We start from the raw sequence: 23299 nt of genomic DNA on the forward strand, positions 1-23299 counted from the left end.
ACCCGGCAGGGGGCGGGATAGTGACTGAGGAGGAGGTCCTCTGGGTGGATGCGTCCTCTAGACTCGTCAAAACCGGCCAGCCGGGAAACAGTTGTGGGGCTGAGGGCAGAGGGGCCGCGTCCAGCATGCCGGGACTGTTGAGGTGTGGCGGCAGAGTGCCGTGAGAGCGGCATTTGCGGGCCAGGTGACCCAGAAAGAGGAAATTGCTCTATTATTGAAAAACTTGCAAAAATACCTTTTAAATGAAGGTTCTCTTCTGGAGCAAACGTCTCGATCTCTGGGTCGTCCATCTCAGGAGCGCTTGGGAGCCTTCCGGGTCCTCGAAGGGGTCCGTGAGACGGGGGGCGTGCGCTTCCTGCGGGGTGTACAACGCTGGGGCTGAGAGCTGGGACCACTCTTGGTTGAGGCGGAGCAGCACGTTTTTTTCTTTTTTTGGAAGTCGCAGGAGGACGCCCTCGGCGAGCAGATGGGGTATGGCCCATGGTGGCAGATTTGCGGCGGGGCAGGATGTGTGAAATGGATTACGTCTGCTTCTTCACCGCTGAGGACTGCTGGGCGGAGTCGTCAACTGTGCCGCCGAATAGACGGAGCTGGGAGACGGGGGCATTCGAGAAATCGTGCTTTGTCTACCTCCTGTATTTCGACCAGGTCCATTCAATAGATTACGTTTCTGGACCACAAGGGTGGCCATCGCCCGTTCGCGTGACGGCGCTTCTGACCTTCGTGGCCCGGGGGACGCGATCGGTCATTGAGCGCAGTTCCTGAAGCACGGCTGTGTGTGGCGCACATGCCCGCGGAACCACTCAAGTAGCCGTGGGGGGGGGGGGGTTTCCGGTCTGGTTTTTATGGGAGAAATCAACCGCATCCATAAACTACACAGAGGCGGAAAGACGTCTTTAAAAAGACGCGTCCTGAAAAGGATGTTCAATGCCAGCTGTGAATTTGCTCTTTTAGAGAAACTAACTCTTTTAGAGAAAATAACTCTTTTAACTGTGCTGTCGATGCACCCAGGGGCAAACTACACTGCCGTGCAGAGAAGGAGAAAGCCGCTGATATGCGGTAGATCCAACAGCAATCGCACTCAGAGGTGGGAGGAACAGTGTGTGACTCGCAGCTCGCTGCATACACGACCATCGGCTCCAAAGAAAATTTCTGAATGAACCCCGCCTTTATCCCCGTATGTCCTGGGGCGGGGTATGCAAATACTGTCTGCCAACTTCTCATTGGCCTTTTTTCATAGATCAGAGGTATATTCGGCGCTCAAGAGAGACCCCTAGTGTCGCTTCTTTGACACAACGTCGAAGTGACGTTGAAAACCCTGAAAACTGCACCATTAGATTGGTTTCATGACTAAGAGCCACTTAAAAGTAAGTTTTTTTCTCTCTCTCATAAATGTAAATGAATTTAAGTCAAAATCATAATGTATGCCTGTCACACAAAACATGAGCTCATTGATGTCATTAAATATCGGTCTAATTTTTTATTCCAACAGTTACTCCTGGTTGGAGGCTTCCGTAAATATTTCGTTTATACGTAAGTTTACGTCCTACCTAAGTTGCAACCCTCAAGTATTTATTAGTGTGTAAATTGTGACTTAGTGCCCATTTATGCCATAACTAGGCTAAGTTATAACTAACGTATACTTGGTGCAACCGGCCCCTGGTTAGTTCCCTTCAGAATAATCATAGTATTCACAATAAAGAGAACGAATGAACGTCTCGGTTACGTACGTAACCTCGGTTCCCTGAGATGAAGGGAACGAGACACTGCTTAGCTACGCATATGGGGAGAGCCTTCAGACACAACCTAGTTGAAACCTCTCTAAAATAACGCCAATATTCTAATATTGGCTATGGTGTTTGAGCCCTGCCTGTTTTGGCGTGAAACTGTCCACTATAAAAACAGGTGCACAAATACCATTTTCTCAGAATTTCTTACTGATAAGGAGCACATCGCTTGTGCCTCAAGAACTCTGAATCTTGTAGTGCAGCTTGCATTCGCAATGTCTCCTTCCCTTCATATCAGGGAACCGAGGTAACGTACATAACTGATATGTTCCCTTACGACTTAGTACACTTGACATTGCTTAGCTACGCATATGGGGAACAGAATCCCATCACACCACACTACACGACATAACTTCCCAGAGAGGAAACATGGCGCCGCAGTCTTGTTGGACAGCGACCGACATGATTATCCTCATGTTGGCCAGGAGGAGAGCACTCATAACGAATATATGAACTATAGTCATATAGTAAGAATTAACTCCTTTTAAACCCAGTCGGGAAGGGAGTTTATTTATAATGAAAGTGCTTGTGACTTTATGGTAAATTACAATGGCCTGAATGCAGATGGTTATGCAAATGATGGGGATCCCGTGACTTAAAGGGAAGGGGATAAGTATATATATATATATATATATATATATATATATATATATATATATATATATATATATATATATATATATATATATATATATTTGGCTAGTGAATAGCAAGTGAACAGTAAACAGAAAGGACCTGCGAAAAATTAGACGTTACGTCTAGGTTGTAAAACCTTGCAAATGTGTTTTGAGAGGACCATCCTGCTGCAAAACATATGTCTTGTAAAGACACACCATTCGTACATGCCCATGAGGAGGTCATTCCTCTAGTTGAGTGTGCTTTAACACCAATTGGGCAAGTCTTATCCTGCTACTCATAAGCCAGGGTAATTGCATCGACAATCCATTGAGAGAGCCTTTGATTGGAGATGGACATTCCTTTTGTGCATCTTCCATAGTAGATAAAGAGCTGATCTGACAGTCTGAACTGGCAAGTATGCTCAACATACTGTATGCATGTAGTGCCCATAAGGGCATAACAATGCAAAGATTGTTCCTCATCAGAATTAAATGGAGGAGGGAAGAAGGCCTGAAGGTGAACCACCTGCCCATTGATGGATGTGGTTAGGACCTTGGGCACATAGACTTTCCTGGGTTTGACAGTGGCTCTTGAAAGACCAGGGCCAAACTCCAGACATAAATTGAACTGATAGTGAATGCAAGCCACAGACCCATTTTACTGAGGCCAGATCCAGCAGTAATGCGGTCTTAACGGAGAGCATGCACAGTTCAACAGAGTCCAAAGGCTAGAAGGATGGCCCTGTGAGAGCATTTAGGACTAAAGTTAAGTCCCAAGCCGGGACTGTACATTATACTGTACCAACCATGGTGGGTTTAATTGTCTTGCTCCTTTAAGTAACTTTATAATTAAATCATGCTTGCCTATAAAGGCGCTGGCTTCATGTGTGTGATACGCAGATATAATTGCCACATACACTTTGAGCATTGACAGGGTGTCTAATCGCCTTTGAAGAAATATCAGATTTACATGTATGGGCAGTTTACTGGGCCCTTGCCATATAAGAGACACCAATCAGTGAACATCTTCCATTTTAGTTCATAGAGGCATCTCATGGACGGTGCTCTGGTCTGTAAAATGGTGTTCATGACTACACATGTCCATTCTGGTGTGTGTAGTGCACCCAGTTCAGGTTCCACACATGCAGGTTCCACAACAGGGGCTGGGGATGCCAGATTGTGCCTCGCGCCTGAGAGGAGATCCCTGAGAGGAGTGGTATTTCCAATGGTGAGCTGTACAGCATCTCCATAATTTACGTAAACCATGGCTGGTTGGGCCATTTCGGCGCAACTAATAGAACAGTTTCCTTGTCCTCTCGGACTTCGCATATGACAGAGTGAATAAGGCATACCAGGGGAAATATATATTTGCATTCTGGCTGCCATTTGTGTGCCATTGCATCCATTCCCAGAGGGGCTTAGGACTTCGAATAACACAGGGGACAGTGGGCATTCTCCACTGAGGCACTAAATTGCCAATTCTCTTGGACAGTCAGGTAAGGATAAATATGAGGCCTCAGATGACTAACAGAGACACTTTATACCTACTATGGATAACATCCTGCCATGAGGTAAAAAGTTGTCTTGACAGACAATCAAACCATGCATAGTCTGACAACCAATGTCTGAGAGAGGCCCTGGTTAAAGAATTTTCAGACCCAGAGTCTGGACAAGAACTGTTTACTGCCCTGAACACCAAACAGGGACGAAAAGAAACCATACAAGCCTACTACTGTAGACTACACCAAGACTACTTCCAGTCTCAGAACAAACCTGAGATGGAAGAAGAACATGACTTCAAAACCATCTTCCTCCGAAACATGCATCCCATGGTGAGATATCATCTCGGAGTCACAGCCTGTCCTCGCACGATGACAGCTCAACAACTGCGTGACTTGGCACACAAGGCTTATGTTAAGCAAAGAATGGCCTCAAGCAAGGCCCGCAAGGCATCGTCAGACTCAAGCCTTTCCCGTCAACACCAAGGGCTGGCCTCAGAAAATATGTGGCATCATCGCAAAGCCAGTTTCTTTAGCTTAGAGTGAAGTAGGTAGAGATTGTGAGCTGATACAACTAGACGTTGTATTACGATTTCAATGGTGGAGAATCTAATAAGACAAATAACCTAGTTATTTGTTATTTATCTAATTTATAATGGTTGTCGAACGTGACTAATTCCATTATACATTTCATTACCTAATAAGGACAGTTTAATTTAGTTCATAGCTTACATATTTCAAGACCCTAAATTCCCTCCTAAATTTAGCATGCGTGCAAATAACCCTACATTTAATGGTGTTAAAATGCATGCAAAATACCCATTTTAACTGACCCCGTCCACATCTCTAAATTATATATGTAATTACCCTACACAGTTGTGTAATATGAACAGTACCACGATCTGACGTCTTTGAAAGTCATGTAGTGTGTAAGGCCATTAGAATACGTATCAGCCGGCAGAACATTAAATCTCTCATGGTCTCGACTTCCGCGACTGGTTGAAGCAGCTCTGACCGCACAGAGAATGACAGTTTTGGAGTTTCTGCTTATTTACAAACCATTTTGGAGCGGTTTTGGTTATTAGCAATAATTAATCATTATCAAATATAATGATCAATTATTAAAATCAATAGAACTTTGGAATCAATGTTAGCTTTTTAATCCTTTAAATCAACAATCATCAAAGACAACCATCAATTATTTAATTCAACAGAATATTCATTATTATCAAAGATAATCATTAATTATTAAAATTAACGGAACACTGATTAAAATCAACACTAGCTTATTGGTTCTTCATATTCTACAATCATCAAAGATAATTGTCAATTATCAAAATCAATAGAATATTAATAAGATTAATATCGCTGGGGCACCACCCTGGAATCAGGGCCTATTAAAGGTTCTAATCCGTCCATATATGTTTTAATTAACAAAGATTGCATCCATACCTAGATGTACTGTATATATATTGAGTGGGGACACATATGTTTGCATTTTTTTTATGGGATTCGACTGCAAAAGACATCAACCAACTCATGAACTCATGCCCATTCTGGACTCAGAACAGTTGGAAATCATTCAACAATGGAGCTTGGATGCCCTATATTGGACATTTATTGTAATTGCCAGTCAGAGAATTTACAGACAGTGGATTAGACATGGTTTTCTTGTATTTTTACTTTTCAGTTGATATTTTTACTATATTTTATTAATATAAAATTTACCTCAAAACATGTGAATAGGCAAAAAAAAGGAATTTACATATAATTTGTTGGCATGCCAACAGTATTTAAGATATCAATAAACCTTTCAGAATTAAAAATTTGCAATGCCTTGACATTAATCTGTATTTTATAATTTTTTAACCAATTCTGGCGAACATAATAGAGATTTTTCAACGTCTGTTTAAAGTGACACACTTCCTTCTGCCAGTTGGTGGCGCTACGACCGTGACCCAAAATAGTCACATCAAAGTGATCAGCCCGCAAGGACAAACATTTGGCTCAATTTTGATGTTTTTAATTTTCTGCACACAGAAGATATGAGACTTTTCCTTATTCCATTATTTGCCGGTATTTTATTGCTTTGCCATGGCAACACCGTTCAATATATAAAAAAATCCCTTCGCAATTTAGCATCATAAATGTCTTGGCATGATATCGCCCACATTTGGTACCTGTAACATTAAATCCTTGGGATTTTTCAACATCTGTTTAAAGTGACACATTTCATTCTGCCAGTTGGTGGCGCTATGACAGTGACCCACAATAGTCACAACAAAGTGATCAGCTCGCAAGGACAAACATTTGGCTCAATTTTTATGTTTTAAATTTTCTGCAAGCAGAAGAAACGAGACTTATTTATTCATTTTTTTGACGTTATTTTGTCGCTTCGCCATGGCAACCCCGTTCGATATATCAAATATCCCTTCACAATTTAGCATCGTCAATGTCTTGGCATGATGTCACCCACATTTGGTGCCTGTACCATTAAATCCTTGGGAGAAGTGTTTCAAATTCCTCAGCATACTTTTTTCAAACAATCTAAAGTTCCTTTTTGGCAGAGCCTATAACTGTCAGTGCGAAAGTTGTCTGGCTAGATGAGATCTATATGTGTAAAAAGTTTGGTGACTGTACATCAAAAGGGATGTGCTAGATAGCCTGCCGAACATGCCCATGTTCCAGGTGGTGCCGAAGAGCCCCTTCTGCACCCCCCCTCACCCAACTCTGCCACGTCCTAATGGCTAGCAACTCTGATGTGTGTGCACATTTTTAAGAGTTTTCATGCATGTTATTGGTCCCAAAATTACCGAAAACCTTGACGTGGGAATAATAATAATAATAATAAATATAGCTGCAAGCAGCGATGGCGGGCCCAAGCCGGTGGCACCGCCACCCCCGTGGCTTTAGGGTCGCTGTGCACAATGGGCAATAACGTAACCTCACTTTGACCGTCGAGAAGACGTGTGCTGTAGAGCTCGCATCAGCGTGGGCTCTGCAAAAGTGCGCATGGAGGGCACATATCAACCACAAAGTATGCGTGAGCACCCTTCTGATACCTAAAATGAAAAATGAGACACCCTACGGTCTCATGGAGTTAATGGACACACGAAATAAGTACACAAGACTGAAAATTCATATGAAGTGTGCCATTTGAGACAGGGACAGTGCCTAGGACCGTGAACCACAATAGTCACATCTATGAGGTAATTCAAATGTAGAATAATTTTTGATGTCATAGGTCAATATCTTTTGCAGCACTTAAACGTGTTAATCCAGAAGGCCAGTATTTATCCGGAGGTCTCTGTTCAGGTTTATTAATGTAATTATAATTTACGCACTGCTGAAGTTTCATCGAGATCAGTTAATGTATGCAGAAGTTATAACACACTTCCTTGCTTTTATGCTGCCTTTATGTGCTTTTTGGAGCTTCAAAGTTCATTTGCAATGTGTTCCACATTCAAACCAAAATATCTGATTTTCTGTTGGTCTGTTTGTTCACTTGAGACATAAGAGGGTGATTTCAAAGCATTTTGAAAGTGACACACTTCCTTCTGCCAGTTGGTGGCGCTATAACTTTGACTCACAGTAGTCACATCCATGCGACCGGCCTCTTCCCGCAAACACACTGCTGAAGTTTCATCGAGATCAGTTAATGTATGCAGAAGTTATAACACACTCCCTTCTTTTATGTTACTTTTGATGTGCTTTTTGGCGCTTCAAAGTTAATTTGAAATGTGTTCCACATTCAAACCAAAATATCTGACTTTCTGTTGGTCTGAGCTAATGACTGTAAATTAGAAAGTTGTTCGGCCCGACGAGATCTAGAAGTGTTCCGAGTTTCATATTATTAGATGCAAGCATGTTTGATATATGGACAAGTGTTTGAATCCCATTCCAGGTGTCGCTGTCGAGCCCCCTGCCACGCCCGGGTACCAGATTCAGCCCGGCCCTGATGGCCGTGGGTTCTGACCTGTGTGCAAAGTTTCAAGAGTTTTCGAGCATGTTAAGGGCCCCAAAAGTCCCAGAAACCTTGAAAAACAATCAAACAATCAAAAAGCAAATCTAAACCCAACAGAGAACCCCCCCTCCCTCCCCACACACACACACACACACACACAAAAAAAATTTGGCAGACCCATTCTGTCTGTCAGACAGAGAGACACTGAGAGAAAAAACACAGAAAGGGAGGAGGAGGGGTCACTCAGAAAGAGAAAAATTTTAAGAAATCCACATTCAAACCACAATATCTGACTTTCTGTTGGTCGGAGCTAATGACTGTAAATTAGAAAGTTGTTCGGCTCGACGAGAACAATATACACGCCGAGTTTTGTAACTGTAGATAGAACTAACTAAGTTATAACACACTTCATGTGTCCATTTTTAGTCATAAATCAATTTCCTCGCCACGGCCAAACCGTTCGAGATATCAAAAATCCGTCCGGAATGTAGCATCCTCAATGTCTTGACTTCATGCCGACCGAGTTTGGTGGCGATTGGATTCATTCTCTAGGCGGAATATATATAATTCCAGAGCACGTGTTTCCAAACAACCCATAATAGCCGACTTCCTGTTGGGCTGGCGTAAAACTTAGAGCACGAAAGTTGTTCGGCCCGACGAGACCTACAAGTGTACCGAGTTTCATATCATTACATGCAAGCATGTTTGATATATGGACAAGTGTTTGAATCCCATTCCAGGGGGCGCTGTCGAGCCCCCCTGCCAGGCCCGGGTACCATCTTCGGTCCGACCCTGATGGCCGCGGGTTCCGACCCGTGTGCAAAGTTTCAAGAGTTTTCGAGCACGTTAAGGGCCCCAAAACCTTGAAAAACAAAAATAAAAGCATTTTCACTCCTCAGCAAAATCAGCACCCTCCCCCCAGACACAGAGAGACGTAGGGTCAGTGAGAGAGGAGAGAAAATTCTCCAAAACATCCACATTCAAACCACAATATCTGACTTTCTGTTGGTCTGAGCTAATGACTGTAAATTAGAAAGTTTTCCGGCTCGATGAGAACAATATAATTCCTGAGTTTTGTGACTGTGGGTCAAAGTGTAAAGCAACCCCCCCACTTTTGTCAAAAGGTGGCACTACTGAGCCCCTGCACCACGCCCGTTTCTGAAACTTTGCACATGTGTACTGGCTAATAAATGTGATGTGTCTGTCGAGTTTCATGCAATTTCAAGTATGCTAAGAGTCTCAAAAGCATCAAAAAAGAATATTCGAGTTTGAAGCGTTGCCGCGGCGACAGTATCGAAGATATCAATAATCCTTTCACATGTCTACATCTGCCGTGTGTTTACATTATACACCTAAAGTTTTAAGTAAATCGGGTAAAAATAAGTGGGTGATTTCAAAGCATTTTGAAAGTGACACACTTCCTTCTGCCAGTTGGTGGCGCTATAACTTTGACTGACAATAGTCACATCCATGCGATCGGCTTCTTCCAGCGATCACGCTGCTGCGGTTTCATGGAGATCAATTAATGTATGCAGAAGTTATAACACACTTCCTGTTTCTCTTTTCGCGCCATCATTTCGTTTCCTCGCCATGGCCAAACCGTTAGAGATATCAAAAATGTGCCGGCAATTTTTCATGCTCAATGTCTTGACATCATACTGACCGAGTTTGGTGGCGATTGGTGGAATTCTCTGGGAGGAGTATTCCAAATTCCATTGCGTGCGTTTTTCAAACAACCCTAAATAGACGGTTTCCTGTTGGTCTGGGGTAAAAAGTAAAAGTATGAAGGATATATGAAACGATGAGATCTATACGTGCACCGAGTTTCATATTATTACATGCAAGCGTGTTTGAGTTATAGACCAAGTTTTCGGACCCTGTTCCAGGGGGCTGTCGAGCCCCCTGCCACGCCCGGTACCAGCTTCAGCCCGGCCCTGATGGCCGCGGGTTCTGACCCGTGTGCAAAGTTTCAAGAGTTTTTGAGCACGTTAAGAGCCCCAAAAGTGCCCCAATAGTCGTAAAAAAATAATAATAATAATAATAATAATAATCCTAACTGAAAACAATAGGGTCCTACGCACTTTGTGCTTGGGCCCTAAATATAGCTGCAAGCAGCGATGGCGGGCCCAAGCCGGTGGCACCGCCACCCCGTGCCTTTAGGGTCCGCTGCTGGCACCGCTACCCCGTGCCTTTAGGGTCGCTGTGCACGATGGGCAATAACGTAACCTCGCTTTGACCGTCGAGAAGACGTGTGCTGTAGAGCTCGCATCAGCGTGGGCTCTGCAAAAGTGCGCATGGAGGGCACATATCAACCACAAAGTATGCGTGAGCACCCTTCCGATACCTAAAATGAAAAATGAGACACCCGGTCTCATGGAGTTAATGGACACACGAAATAAGTACACAAGACTGAAAATTCATATGAAGTGTGCCATTTGGGACAGGGCCTATGACCATGAACCACAATAGTCACATCTATGAGGTAATTCAAATGTAGAATAATTTTTGATGTCATAGGTCAATATCTTTTGCAGCACTTAAACGTGTTAATCCAGAAGGCCAGTATTTATCCGGAGGTCTCTGAACAGGTTTATTAATGTAATTATAATTTACGCACTGCTGAAGTTTCATCGAGATCAGTTAATGTATGCAGAAGTTATAACACACTTCCTTGCTTTTATGCTGCCTTTATGTGCTTTTTGGAGCTTCAAAGTTCATTTGCAATGTGTTCCACATTCAAACCAAAATATCTGACTTTCTGTTGGTCTGTTTGTTCACTTGAGACATAAGAAGGTGATTTCAAAGCTTTTTGAAAGTGACACACTTCCTTCTGCCAGTTGGTGGCGCTATAACTTTGACTCACAATAGTCACATCCATGTGACACACTGCTGAAGTTTCATCGAGATCAGTTAATGTATGCAGAAGTTATAACACACTTCCTTGCTTTAATGCTACCTTTATGTGCTTTTTGGAGCTTCAAAGTTCATTTGCTATGTGTTCCACATTCAAACCAAAATATCTGACTGTCTGTTGGTCGGAGCTAATGACTGTAAATTAGAAAGTTGTTCGGCTCGACGAGAACAATATACACGCCGAGTTTTGTAACTATAGATAGAACTAACTAAGTTATAACACACTTTGTGTCCTTTTTTAGTCATAAATTCTTTTCCTCACCACGGCCAAAACGTTCGAGATATCAAACATCCGTCCGCAATGTAGCATCCTCAATGTCTTGACTTCATGCTGACCGAGTTTGGTGGCGATTGGATTAATTCTCTATGAGGAATATATATAAATCCAGAGCATGTGTTTCCAAACAACCCATAATAGCCGACTTCCTGTTGGGCTGGCGTAAAACTTAGAGCACGAAAGTTGTTCGGCCCGATGAGATCTAGAAGTGTACCGAGTTTCATATTATTACATGCAAGCATGTTTGATATATGGACAAGTGTTCGAATCCCATTCCAGGTGTCGCTGTCGAGCCCCCCTGCCACACCCGGGTACCAGCTTCAGCCCGGCCCTGATGGCCGCGGGTTCTGACACTTGTGCAAAGTTTCAAGAGTTTTCGAGCACGTTAAGGGCCCCAAAAGTCCCAGAAACCTTGAAAAACAATCAAACAATCAAAAAGCAAATCTCACCCAACGATTTCCAGGTGGCCTGAGGTAAAAAGTAAAAGTATGTAGGCTATATGAAACGATGAGATCTATATGTGTACCAAGTTTCATATTATTACATGCAAGCGTGTTTGATTTATGGACCAAGATTTCGGACCCCGTTCCAGGGGGCGCCGTCGAGCCCCCCTGCCACGCCCCGGTACCAGCTTCAGCCCGGCCCTAATGGCCGCGGGTTCTGACCAGTGTGCAAAGTTTCAAGAGTTTTTGAGCATGTTAAGAGCCCCAAAAGTGCCCCAATAGTCGTAAAAAAAATAATAATAAATATAGCTGCAAGCAGCGATGGCGGGCCCAAGCCGGTGGCACCGCCACCCCCGTGCCTTTAGGGTCGCTGCTGGCACCGCTACCCCCGTGCCTTTAGGGTCGCTGTGCACGATGGGCAATAACGTAACCTCGCTTTGACCGTCGAGAAGACGTGTGCTGTAGAGCTCGCATCAGCGTGGGCTCTGCAAAAGTGCACATGGAGGGCACATATCAACCACAAAGTATCGTGAGCACCCTTCCGATACCTAAAATGAAAAATGAGACACCCGGTCTCATGGAGTTAATGGACACACGAAATAAGTACACAAGACTGAAAATTCATATGAAGTGTGCCATTTGGGACAGGGCCTATGACCATGAACCACAATAGTCACATCTATGAGGTAATTCAAATGTAGAATAATTTTTGATGTCATAGGTCAATATCTTTTGCAGCACTTAAGCGTGTTAATCCAGAAGGCCAGTATTTATCCGGAGGTCTCTGAACAGGTTTATTAATGTAATTATAATTTACGCACTGCTGAAGTTTCATCGAGATCAGTTAATGTATGCAGAAGTTATAACACACTTCCTTGCTTTTATGCTGCCTTTATGTGCTTTTTGGAGCTTCAAAGTTCATTTGCAATGTGTTCCACATTCAAACCAAAATATCTGACTTTCTGTTGGTCTGTTTGTTCACTTGAGACATAAGAAGGTGATTTCAAAGCTTTTTGAAAGTGACACACTTCCTTCTGCCAGTTGGTGGCGCTATAACTTTGACTCACAATAGTCACATCCATGTGACACACTGCTGAAGTTTCATCGAGATCAGTTAATGTATGCAGAAGTTATAACACACTTCCTTGCTTTAATGCTACCTTTATGTGCTTTTTGGAGCTTCAAAGTTCATTTGCTATGTGTTCCACATTCAAACCAAAATATCTGACTGTCTGTTGGTCGGAGCTAATGACTGTAAATTAGAAAGTTGTTCGGCTTGACGATAACAATATACACGCCGAGTTTTGTAACTATAGATAGAACTAACTAAGTTATAACACACTTTGTGTCCTTTTTTAGTCATAAATTCTTTTCCTCGCCACGGCCAAAACGTTCGAGATATCAAACATCCGTCCGCAATGTAGCATCCTCAATGTCTTGACTTCATGCTGACCGAGTTTGGTGGCGATTGGATTAATTCTCTATGAGGAATATATATAAATCCAGAGCATGTGTTTCCAAACAACCCATAATAGCCGACTTCCTGTTGGGCTGGCGTAAAACTTAGAGCACGAAAGTTGTTCGGCCCGATGAGATCTAGAAGTGTACCGAGTTTCATATTATTACATGCAAGCATGTTTGATATATGGACAAGTGTTCGAATCCCATTCCAGGTGTCGCTGCCGAGCCCCCCTGCCACGCCCGGGTACCATCTTTGGTCCGACCCTGATGGCCGCGGGTTCCGACCCGTGTGCAAAGTTTCAAGAGTGTTCGAGCACGTTAAGGGCCCCAAAACCTTGAAAAACAAAAATAAAAGCATTTTCACTCTTCAGCAAAATCAGCACCCTCCCCACAGACACAGAGAGACGTAGGGTCAGTGAGAGAGGGAGAGAAAATTCTCCAAAACATCCACATTCAAACCAAAATAGCTGACTTTCTGTTGGTCTGAGCTAATGACTGTAAATTAGAAAGTTGTCCGGCTCGATGAGAACAATATAATTACTGAGTTTTGTGACTGTGGGTCAAAGTGTAAAGCAACCCCCCCACTTTTGTCAAAAGGTGGCACTACTGAGCCCCTGCACCACGCCCGTTTCTGAAACTTTGCACATGTCTACTGGCTAATAAATGTGATGTGTCTGTTCAGTTTCATGCAATTTCAAGTATGCTAAGAGTCTCAAAAGCATCAAAAAAGAATGTTCAAGTTTGAAGCGTTGCCACGACAACAGTTTTTAAGATATCAATAATCCTTTCACACGTCTACATCTGCCGTGTGTTTACATTATACACATAAAGTTTTAAGTAAATCGGGTAAAAATAAGAGGGTGATTTCAAAGCATTTTGAAAGTGACACACTTCCTTCTGCCAGTTGGTGGCGCTACAACTTTGACTCACAATAGTCACATCCATGCGATCGGCCTCTTACAGCAAACACACTGCTGAAGTTTCATCGAGATCAATTAATGTACGCAGAAGTTATAACACACTTCCTGTTTCTCTTTTCGTGCCATCATTTCGTTTCCTCGCCATGGCCAAACCGTTCGAGATATCAAAAATCCGCTGACCAATTTTTCATCCTCAATGTCTTGACTTCATGCTGACCGAGTTTCGTGGCGATTGGTGGAATTCTCTAGCAGGAGTATTTCACATTCCATTGTATGCGTTTTCCAAAAAACCCTAAATAGACGATTTCCAGTTGGCCTGAGGTAAAAAGTAAAAGTATGAAGGATATATGAAATGATGAGATCTATATGTGTACCAAGTTTCATATTATTACATGCAAGCGTGTTTGATTTATGGACCAAGTTTTCGGACCCTGTTCCAGGGGGCGCTGTCGAGCCCCCCTGCCACACCCGGGTACCAGCTTCAGCCCGGCCCTAATGGCCGCGGGTTCTGACCCGTGTGCAAAGTTTCAAGAGTTTTTGAGCACGTTAAGAGCCCCAAAAGTGCCCCAGTAGTCGTAAAAAAAATAATAATAATAATAATAATCCTAACGAAAACAATAGGGCCTTGCCTTTTCAAGGCTTGGGCCCTTATAATAATAATAATTAAAGCTGCGAGCAGCGATGACGGGCCCAAGCCGGTGGCACCGCCACCCCCGTGCCTTTAGGGTTGTGCACGATGGGCAATAACGTAACCTCGCTTTGACTGTCGAGAAGAAGATGTGTGCTGTAGAGCTCCAACGAACATTCGCAACGACAGCTCTCGACCTAGTTAGAAGCATTTCTTGTTTGCATGACATGTGGACTTAATAAATCCTTATCTTGAGCCAAATAAACAAGCTGACATTCAGTACAACCTGTGTCTTTTGTTTAGAACACATACAAATATTATTTATGTACTGTTTTTGTACGGTACATAAATAAATAAAGCACCGTTTTTGAAGACTGCGCATGTGCTGAACGTGCTCTACTATGTAAGAACGAGCCGATTATTGAATCTGGAAATGGGTGGGGCCTGTAACACCTTTAGGAACCAAACGTGCAACACTCATAAATACCGGTTGTAAATCACATTCCCTCACTCGTCTTTGAGATGGCTTCACGTGTTTGGATCGTCGGCAGTTCCATCATCCGCACACTGCATACTCGCTTCTGTGAGCAGCGCCTGGACGGAAACCTCGGTCTTCAGTGTGAGATCACCTGGGACGGCAGAGGAGGCAGACTCTGGGAGCAGCTGTTTCCAGCTCTGCGCTCTCTCAGGGCCAAAGCTACAGCTCCAGATATTCTCATTATTCACCTGGGAGGGAACAGTTTGTGTCGGGTGGGCCGCAACCGCCTCGATTTTCTTCGGGAAATAAAGAGTGACCTGACCGAATTCTTACAAATGTTTCCCAGAACAGGCTGGTGTTTTCTGGCATTTTACCCCGTCTAAATTGGAGAGGACAGACTGGCAGGACTGGCTATGGCATTGAACGAAGCCGGCGGTGGATCAACGGCGCCATGTCTGGCTTCTTGGCAGAGAAGCAGATGCGCTGCATTCACCACAGAAACATCGGCTTGTTCCATCTGTGCAGAGACGGAGTCCACCTGAGACCAGAGGGAAACCAGCTTCTGCCGAGCAACCTCCGAGAAGCTCTGCAGGTGGAACTCAGAAGATGAAGCAACAAATGTCCTTTTAAGGGCAGCAACAATGGCTCTTTTAAGAGCCACATTCACTCATTCAAATAAAAAGCATTTTCCAAGTGTGTGAAATTCGTTGTTCCTCACCTTACTTGATGTCAGGTTTCAGATGACTTGTTTTTAAATAAAAATGTCGATTCCTCTTATCCATTCCTTTGTAAGCATTTCAATATAACTTTCAAACCATTTAAGAATCGTGCGCTGTTTTCTGTGCTGACCACAATCCAAAACGTGCCATAAAGCAGCGGTTCTCAAACTTTTTGTTTTGGTTTATTTATATAAAGACACAGAGAATATTACTTGCCTTACCTGATTAGAATTATAAAAAAAATAACTAGGGAATCACTAAAACGAGAGAATTATTCTTATTTGATTATACTCTCAAAACATTCCACAACAAATCCTTGAAATTGAATGATATTCAGAACAGAACACGAATAAAAAAAACGCTCTCTTTACAATCAAAATGTTTTTACATTTGCGATGTATTTGGATGCTAAACTATTCTTTATTATAGGCTTTGTACTTTACTCACGCTCCAATACCGACGTAGAAAATCATCCGCTTTACATGCTAAAAATATGCTTGGAAACATCACAGTGGAGCGGTGCTTACTGTGAATGATACGAATTGTACCACTGATTATTTAAACTAGGGCTGGGCGATATGGCAAAATATATTATCACGATATTTTTTTCCATATTGATCGATATCGATATTTGTTACGATATATAATTTAATAATGCTGCCCGTTTGAAAAGTATACTGATAATGATGCCTGAAGAAACCAGAAGGTTCAATAGTTGAACTATATAGTTTGTTAACATAAATAAATAACAATGCAAACATTTAACTGTGCAAACATGGATTGGTTGAGAATATATTTTGTTATAAAAGAATATTGATAAACTTTAAATCTAAATGTTAACATTTTACTTTTAGCAAACATGCTTTATCTGCCTTGACAAAACAATGCAAGTTAGCTTGCCTTGTAACTGATTCTAAAATATCAAACTAAAAGCTGTGACTACAGTACTATCACATCAAATTTCTTTGGCTGGGCAGCAAACATTTCAAAATGTTTGCAGAGGTACAACCAAGACAACAAATGTAAACAAGTGAACCACAAAGTCCCTGGCAGATTTAAGTACTTAACTGTCAGATAAATAAAATATTAATTGTGTACTGGTTTTAAATATCTCAAATGTTTTAGAGGTAGCAATCTGAGTAAAAAGTGCAAAATGTAAACATTGTAAACCAGTCACCTTTTAGGTAGTGCTCATGTAACCCTAATTACCCTATTATAGGTTTTTTGCCAGAAAGACTAGTCTGCAAAACTTTTGGACGGAGTAACATTAACATGGGCCCGCATTTTCATACTCTCGGTGTGGTCGCTGGGATGGTACCTTTTCAGGTGACCGAAAAGGTTTTATTTGTGTTTCCCGTCTTGGTTATCACCGACCGACGGCATATTTCGCAGACCGTCTTTATTTGCGCGTCGTCGCTTTTCAGATATCCAAACCACTTCCATATAATTGACGTCTTGTTACCTTTTTTGTCAACAATTTCCTCAGCTTTGGAAGATAGTTCGAGTTCGTCGTTTCCACTCATTTTTTCTTTACACTCACTTTCTTCACTGCCAGTAGCTCAAACAGTGCTCTGCTAGCAAATGGGCGTGTACTTAGACGCACAAGCCAAAATCTGCGTTCTGACTGGCTGCTGTCCGTTTATTTCTGCTTTGTAATAGGCTGTTAGGTCTATCCATATCGAGTAAACATGTCAAAAGTTTATCATCGTAGTCTAAATAAATATTATCGCGATGCCATATCGAGATCGTTTTATAGTAATTTTTATATGTTAGGTTTGCTATTTTATTATTATATTTTATTGCGGATATAATGAACAGGCTGCGATGTCAAGATTGCAATGATGGAGTGTGTGTGTGTGTATTTGTAACCTTAAGTAATCATGGTTTATTTATTCATTTATTTATTCATTTGTTCTTTTATTTATTTATTATTTAACATGCATTTGTGCATTATTAAAAGTACCATTGCAGCAACGAGAACGGGTCTGAGCCAAATTATGTTAAAGATGTGTTCTGGTGACTGGCGTGTTTTTAAACCAATCAGATAAGAGTAAATCGAGAGTTAGCGATTAGCTCATCTGATTGGCTACATGAAGAAGGTGGACCCGCCCTCCACTTCGCACTCCCGTTGGAACTACGTCATTTCAACAACAAATGGTAGATTTATCAGAAAATTAATCAGAAAGAAAATCAATCGCAAAGATCGCAAAACAATAATTATAAAAGTGGTTGTTTGCTGCCATTTTTTTTGTTTTCTTAAAAATGTAAAACACAAGCATATATGTTTTATCACAGGTTTACAATAAAAATAAGAGTGTGATTTCAAAGCATTTTGAAATTTGATCATCATTCTCGGACGTTTTGATACGTTCGGATCGATCAGCCCATCCCTACTTTCTTTAGACATATGTTTCATGTGTTGGTTTTAATAAAGACTCGGAGTACTCATAAAACTCACAGAACGAAATATGCGTCACACTTTACTGCGTTCTCAACAACATGTACAAGTCTTCTTCATACGTTAAAACAACGAGAATACAGAAAATAGGCTTAGAACTCCACCTAGTGGTTATATTATAGAATTAAAGGAGAAATTACATGAGACAGCTTTATAACTGAAATGGCTTTAACTGAAATAGACTAAAGTTTAATATAACTATTCTGATAAGTGTATATTTCCAACATCATGTTTGTGTTATCAGTTTCTGTAAGTTTTTGTGACGTGTTTCAGAAAGATAATGGCTTAGACAGAGCAATAGTTTATTTTCATCTTAACCGGACATTAAAGTTGATCACTGCAATAATTCATAATTCAATATATTGATACCCGATTTCTTTATCAACTGTTTGTTCAATTGAGACATAAGGGGGTGATTTCAAAGCATTTTGAAAGTGACACACTTCCTTCTGCCAGTTGGTGGCGCTATAACTTTGACTCACAGTAGTCACATCCATGTGACACACTGCTGAAGTTTCATCGAGATCAGTTAATATATGCAAAAGTTATAACACACTTCCTTGCTTTTATGCTTCCTTTGTGTGCTTTTTGGAGCTTCAAAGTTCATTTGCAATGTGTTCCACATTCAAACCAAAATATCTGACTCTAGGTCAAAGTATGAAACCAATACCCCACTTTTGTCTGAAGGTGGCGCTACTGAGCCCCTGCACCAGGCATCAAAAAAGAAAATTCAAGTTTGAAGAGCTGCCACAACAACAGTATTTAAGATATCAATAATCCTTTCACACGTCTACATCTGCCGGTGTTTACATTATACACATAAAGTTTGAAGTAAATCGTGTAACAATAAGTGGGTGATTTTAAAGCATTTTGAAAGTGACACACTTCCTTCTGCCAGTTGGTGGCGCTATAACTTTGACTCACAATAGTCACATCCATGCGATCGGCCTCTTACAGCGAACACACCGCTGAAGTTTCATCGAGATCAATTAATGTATGCAGAAGTTATAACACTCTGACTGTTTCTCGTTTCTCGCCATCATTTCGTTTCATCGCCACGGCCAAACCGTTAGAGATATCAAAAATCTGCCAGCAATTTTTCATGCTCAATGTCTTGACATCATGCTGACCGAGTTTGGTGGCGATTGGTGGAATTCTCTGGGAGGAGTATTCCAAATTCCATTGCGTGCGTTTTTCAAACAACCCTAAATAGACGGTTTCCTGTTGGTCTGGGGTAAAAAGTAAAAGTATGAAGGATATATGAAACGATGAGATCTATATGTGTACCCAGTTTCATATTATTACATGCAAGCGTGTTTGAGTTATAGACCAAGTTTTCGGACCCTGTTCCAGGGGGCGCTGTCGAGCCCCCCTGCCACGCCCGGGTACCAGCTTCAGCCCGGCCCTAATGACCGCAGGTTCTGACCCGTGTGCAAAGTTTCAAGAGTTTTTGAGCATGTTAAGAGCCCCAAAAGTGCCCCGTAAGTCGTAAAAATAATAATAATAGTAATAATAATAATAATAATAATTAAAGCTGCGAGCAGCGATGACGGGCCCAAGCCGGTGGCACCGCCACCCCTGGGCCTTTAGGGTCGCCGCGCACGACGGGCAATAACGTAAGCTCGCTTCGACCGTCGAGAAGATGTGTGCAAATTCCAAGAAATCCACATTCAAACCAAAATATCTGACTTTCTGTTGGTCTGTTTGTTCACTTGAGACATAAGGGGGTGATTTAAAAGCATTTTGAAAGTGACACACTTCCTTCTGCCAGTTGGTGGCGCTATAACTGACTCACAATAGCAACATCCATGCGATCGGCCTCTTACAGCGAACACACTGCTGAAGTTTCGTCGAGATCAATTAATGTATGCAGAAGTTATAACAGACTTCCTGTTTCTCTTACTGCCTTCTGCCAGTTATTATAGGCTTTGTACTTTACTCACGCTCCAATACCGACGTAGAAAATCATCCTCTTTGCATGCGCAAAAATATGCTTGGAAACATCACAGTGGAGCGGTGCTTACTGTGAATGATACGAATTGTACTACTGACTATTTAAACAGAGTAATTTTTATATGGTAGGTTTACTATTTTATTATTATATTTTATTGCGGCTATAATGAACAGGCTGCAATGTCAAGATTGCAATGATGGAGTGTGTGTGTGTGTGTGTATTTGTAACCTTAAAGGGGTCATATAATGCCATTTTTGTACAAGTTAATATGAATCTTTAGGGTCTAAATGAAAACTTTGTAATATACTTTTATTAAAAATTCTCATTAGTGTTTTAAGAAAACACAAATTTTAACTGCTCAAAAACAGCTCCGTTTTCAGCACGCCGTTTCAGTGCATATGACTTTAAATGATAATGAGGTTTGGTCACCCCGCCCCTCCCTCCGTTCTGGGGGAATTGTAGTCTTGAATCATATGCATTTGCAAGATGTAAACAGTATTTTGCCAGTATTGTGTTACCATTCATCTTCATGCAGTTATAACTGTTTTTTTTACATTACTTCTTAATCAGTAACATACAAGTAAACCAGGTGTAACTTAGTGTTACCATGTTAACTGTAACACCTGCGTACACAGTTTTTAATAACACAATAACCATAACGCGTTGTTCATTATAAACGTGTGATTATGAATTATATTGAGAACGTCGTAACGTTATGGAAAACATGCCGTAATGTACCCTGAGTGTAAACATTAGCCACATGCAGTTTAGCGTTGTTTTGGTTGAACTCACCTCTGAGTGCTGCTTTACCTGCAGTTGAGCGTTGTTAAACTCACCGATGAATGGTGTTGTACGCCACAATGAGCGTTGTTAAACTCACCGATGAATGCGGTTGCCTATGAACGCACTAAACCTTTGCTGAGAGGGCACTTTGATATCAGATTGTGAGGGTTTTTAAAAATAAAAAAAACTGTTGGAGGGTCAGATAAAGATGATCTGGGGGCCACCATTATACTAGCCCTGCCATAGATCATTCATTGTAGCCTATTCCTTTTTATTTTTATTTATTGCAGTCTCGACCCATTCGCAGCAGACGAAAAACGTACGTGCAGGTCCAGCTGTTTCATTTTGGTGGTGCGATGAAGACTTTCGTCGAACATCAGCACGAACGGTCCCGTGATTTTGGAAATTAGTCATCATCCGCTATTCCAAAGCGCGTAATGGCTGGATGGCTGTAGTTTGCTGGAGACCCTTGACAGCAGTTAGATATTTTTCACTTTTTGAATGAGACTCCAGCGCCCGTACACCCAACATTCCCAATTTAATAGCTTTCTTGCATAAGCAGTAGGCTTCAAATGCGTTATTTGCAACTGGGTTTAACCAAGCACGAAATTCAGATTTTTCAAGCCAAGTATCGCTAAACTTGCACTTCCTCATAGCTGAATAAAATCCGTTTAACGTCTTTCTGTTGTATCCGAGAGACTCGCGCCAATAACACGAAAGCTCAAAGCTGGCTGTTGCATGTTGGTCTATTTTGTAGTCATAATACAGCGAATTATATTTGGACTAGCGAAATAAGAAACTACAACACCACGGAAGTAAAAAAAAGAAACATTCCAAAGCGCTGCGGGAGCATTTAAATGAGATTTACATGGACGTAGGAAAATTAAGACCTGTTAAAAATTATTTAAGACCTAGAACACAATACTTCAGCAAATTTAAGACTTTTTAAGGCCTTAAATTGTGATTTTGAAATTTTAGACTTTTTAAGACCCCGTGGAAACCCTGTTTTTTTTTTTTTTTTTTTTTTTTTTGTAGAGTATTTTTTTATTGTATCACCAAAGCAATGACGCTCACGACTCCCGTTGAAGTATCCAGCATCTCTAAGGTCTGCAAATAACTCCATCCAGAACTGAGACCTATATACATTTTGAAGAGTCCTCAAGCTGATGCTTACACCGTGTACAGCGTACGAGTGGCCCTCGTTAAAATATTGAACGCAATGATGCAGTATGTCTTGTTTTTCCGTCTGGTCCGCGTCTTTTAAAATCTCCAAACACCGTTCTCAACAGTCAACACGTACAAGTGTTCTTCTTACGTTAAAACAACGAGAATACAGAAAATGTGCTTAGACCTCCATCTAGTGGTTATATTATAGAATTAAAGGAGAAATTACATATGAGACAGCTTTATAACTGAAATAGACAAGTTTAATATAACTATACTGATAAGTGTATATTTCCAACGTCATGTTTGTGTTATCCGTTTCTGTAAGTTTTTGTGACGTGTTTCAGAAAGATAATCGCTTAGACAGAGTAATAGTTTATTTTCATCTTAACCGGACATCACAGTTGATCAGTGAAATAATTCATAATTCAATATATTGATACCGATTTCTTTATCAACTGTTTGTTCAATTGAGACATAAGGGGGTGAATTCAAAGCATTTTGAAAGTGACACACTTCCTTCTGCCAGTTGGTGGCGCTATAACTTTGACTCACAATAGTCACATCCACGCGACCGGCCTCTTCAAGTGAAGAAACTGCTTAAGTTTCATCGAGATCAAGTAATGTATGCAGAAGTTATAACACACTTCCTTGCTGTTTAAGCTTCATTTATGTGCTTTTTGAGCTTCAAAGTTCTTGTGCAATGTGTTCCACATTCAAACCAAAATATCTGACTGTAGGTCAAAGTATGAAACCAATACCCCACTTTTGTCTGAAGGTGGCGCTACTGAGCCCCTGCACCAGGCATCAAAAAGAAAATTCAAGTTTGAAGAGCTGCCGCGACAGCAGTATTTAAGATATCAATAATTCTTTCACACGTCTACATCTGCCGTGTGTTTACATTATACACCTCAAGTTTGAAGTAAATCGTGTAACAATAAGTGGGTGATTTTAAAGCATTTTGAAAGTGACACACTTCCTTCTGCCAGTTGGTGGCGCTATAGCTTTGACTCACAATAGTCACATCCATGCGATCGGCCTCTTACAGCGAACACACCGCTGAAGTTTCATCGAGATCAATTAATGTATGTAGAAGTTATAACACTCTGACTGTTTCTCGTTTCTCGCCATCATTTCGTTTCCTTGCCACGGCCAAACCGTTGGAGATATCAATAATCTGCCGGCAATTTTTCATGGTCAATGTCTTGACATCATGCTGACCGAGTTTGGTGGC

The 23299-nt window shown here is 41.5% G+C and overlaps 1 protein-coding gene across 1 annotated transcript in view; it reads right to left on the reverse strand.

Annotated features, from left to right (window-relative positions):
- Positions 1-22815, reverse strand: part of LOC127653642 (importin subunit alpha-1-like) — an 86998-nt gene extending 64183 nt beyond the window's left edge. Inside the window, exon 1 of the mRNA XM_052140411.1 lies at positions 20911-22815. The gene's annotated coding sequence lies outside the window, so the exon portion shown is untranslated. The remainder of the gene's footprint in view (positions 1-20910) is intronic.
- Between the last annotated feature and the right edge of the window lie 484 nt (positions 22816-23299).

Source organism: Xyrauchen texanus, chromosome 13 (genome assembly GCF_025860055.1).
Source record: "Xyrauchen texanus isolate HMW12.3.18 chromosome 13, RBS_HiC_50CHRs, whole genome shotgun sequence".
Classification (NCBI taxonomy): domain Eukaryota; kingdom Metazoa; phylum Chordata; class Actinopteri; order Cypriniformes; family Catostomidae; genus Xyrauchen; species Xyrauchen texanus.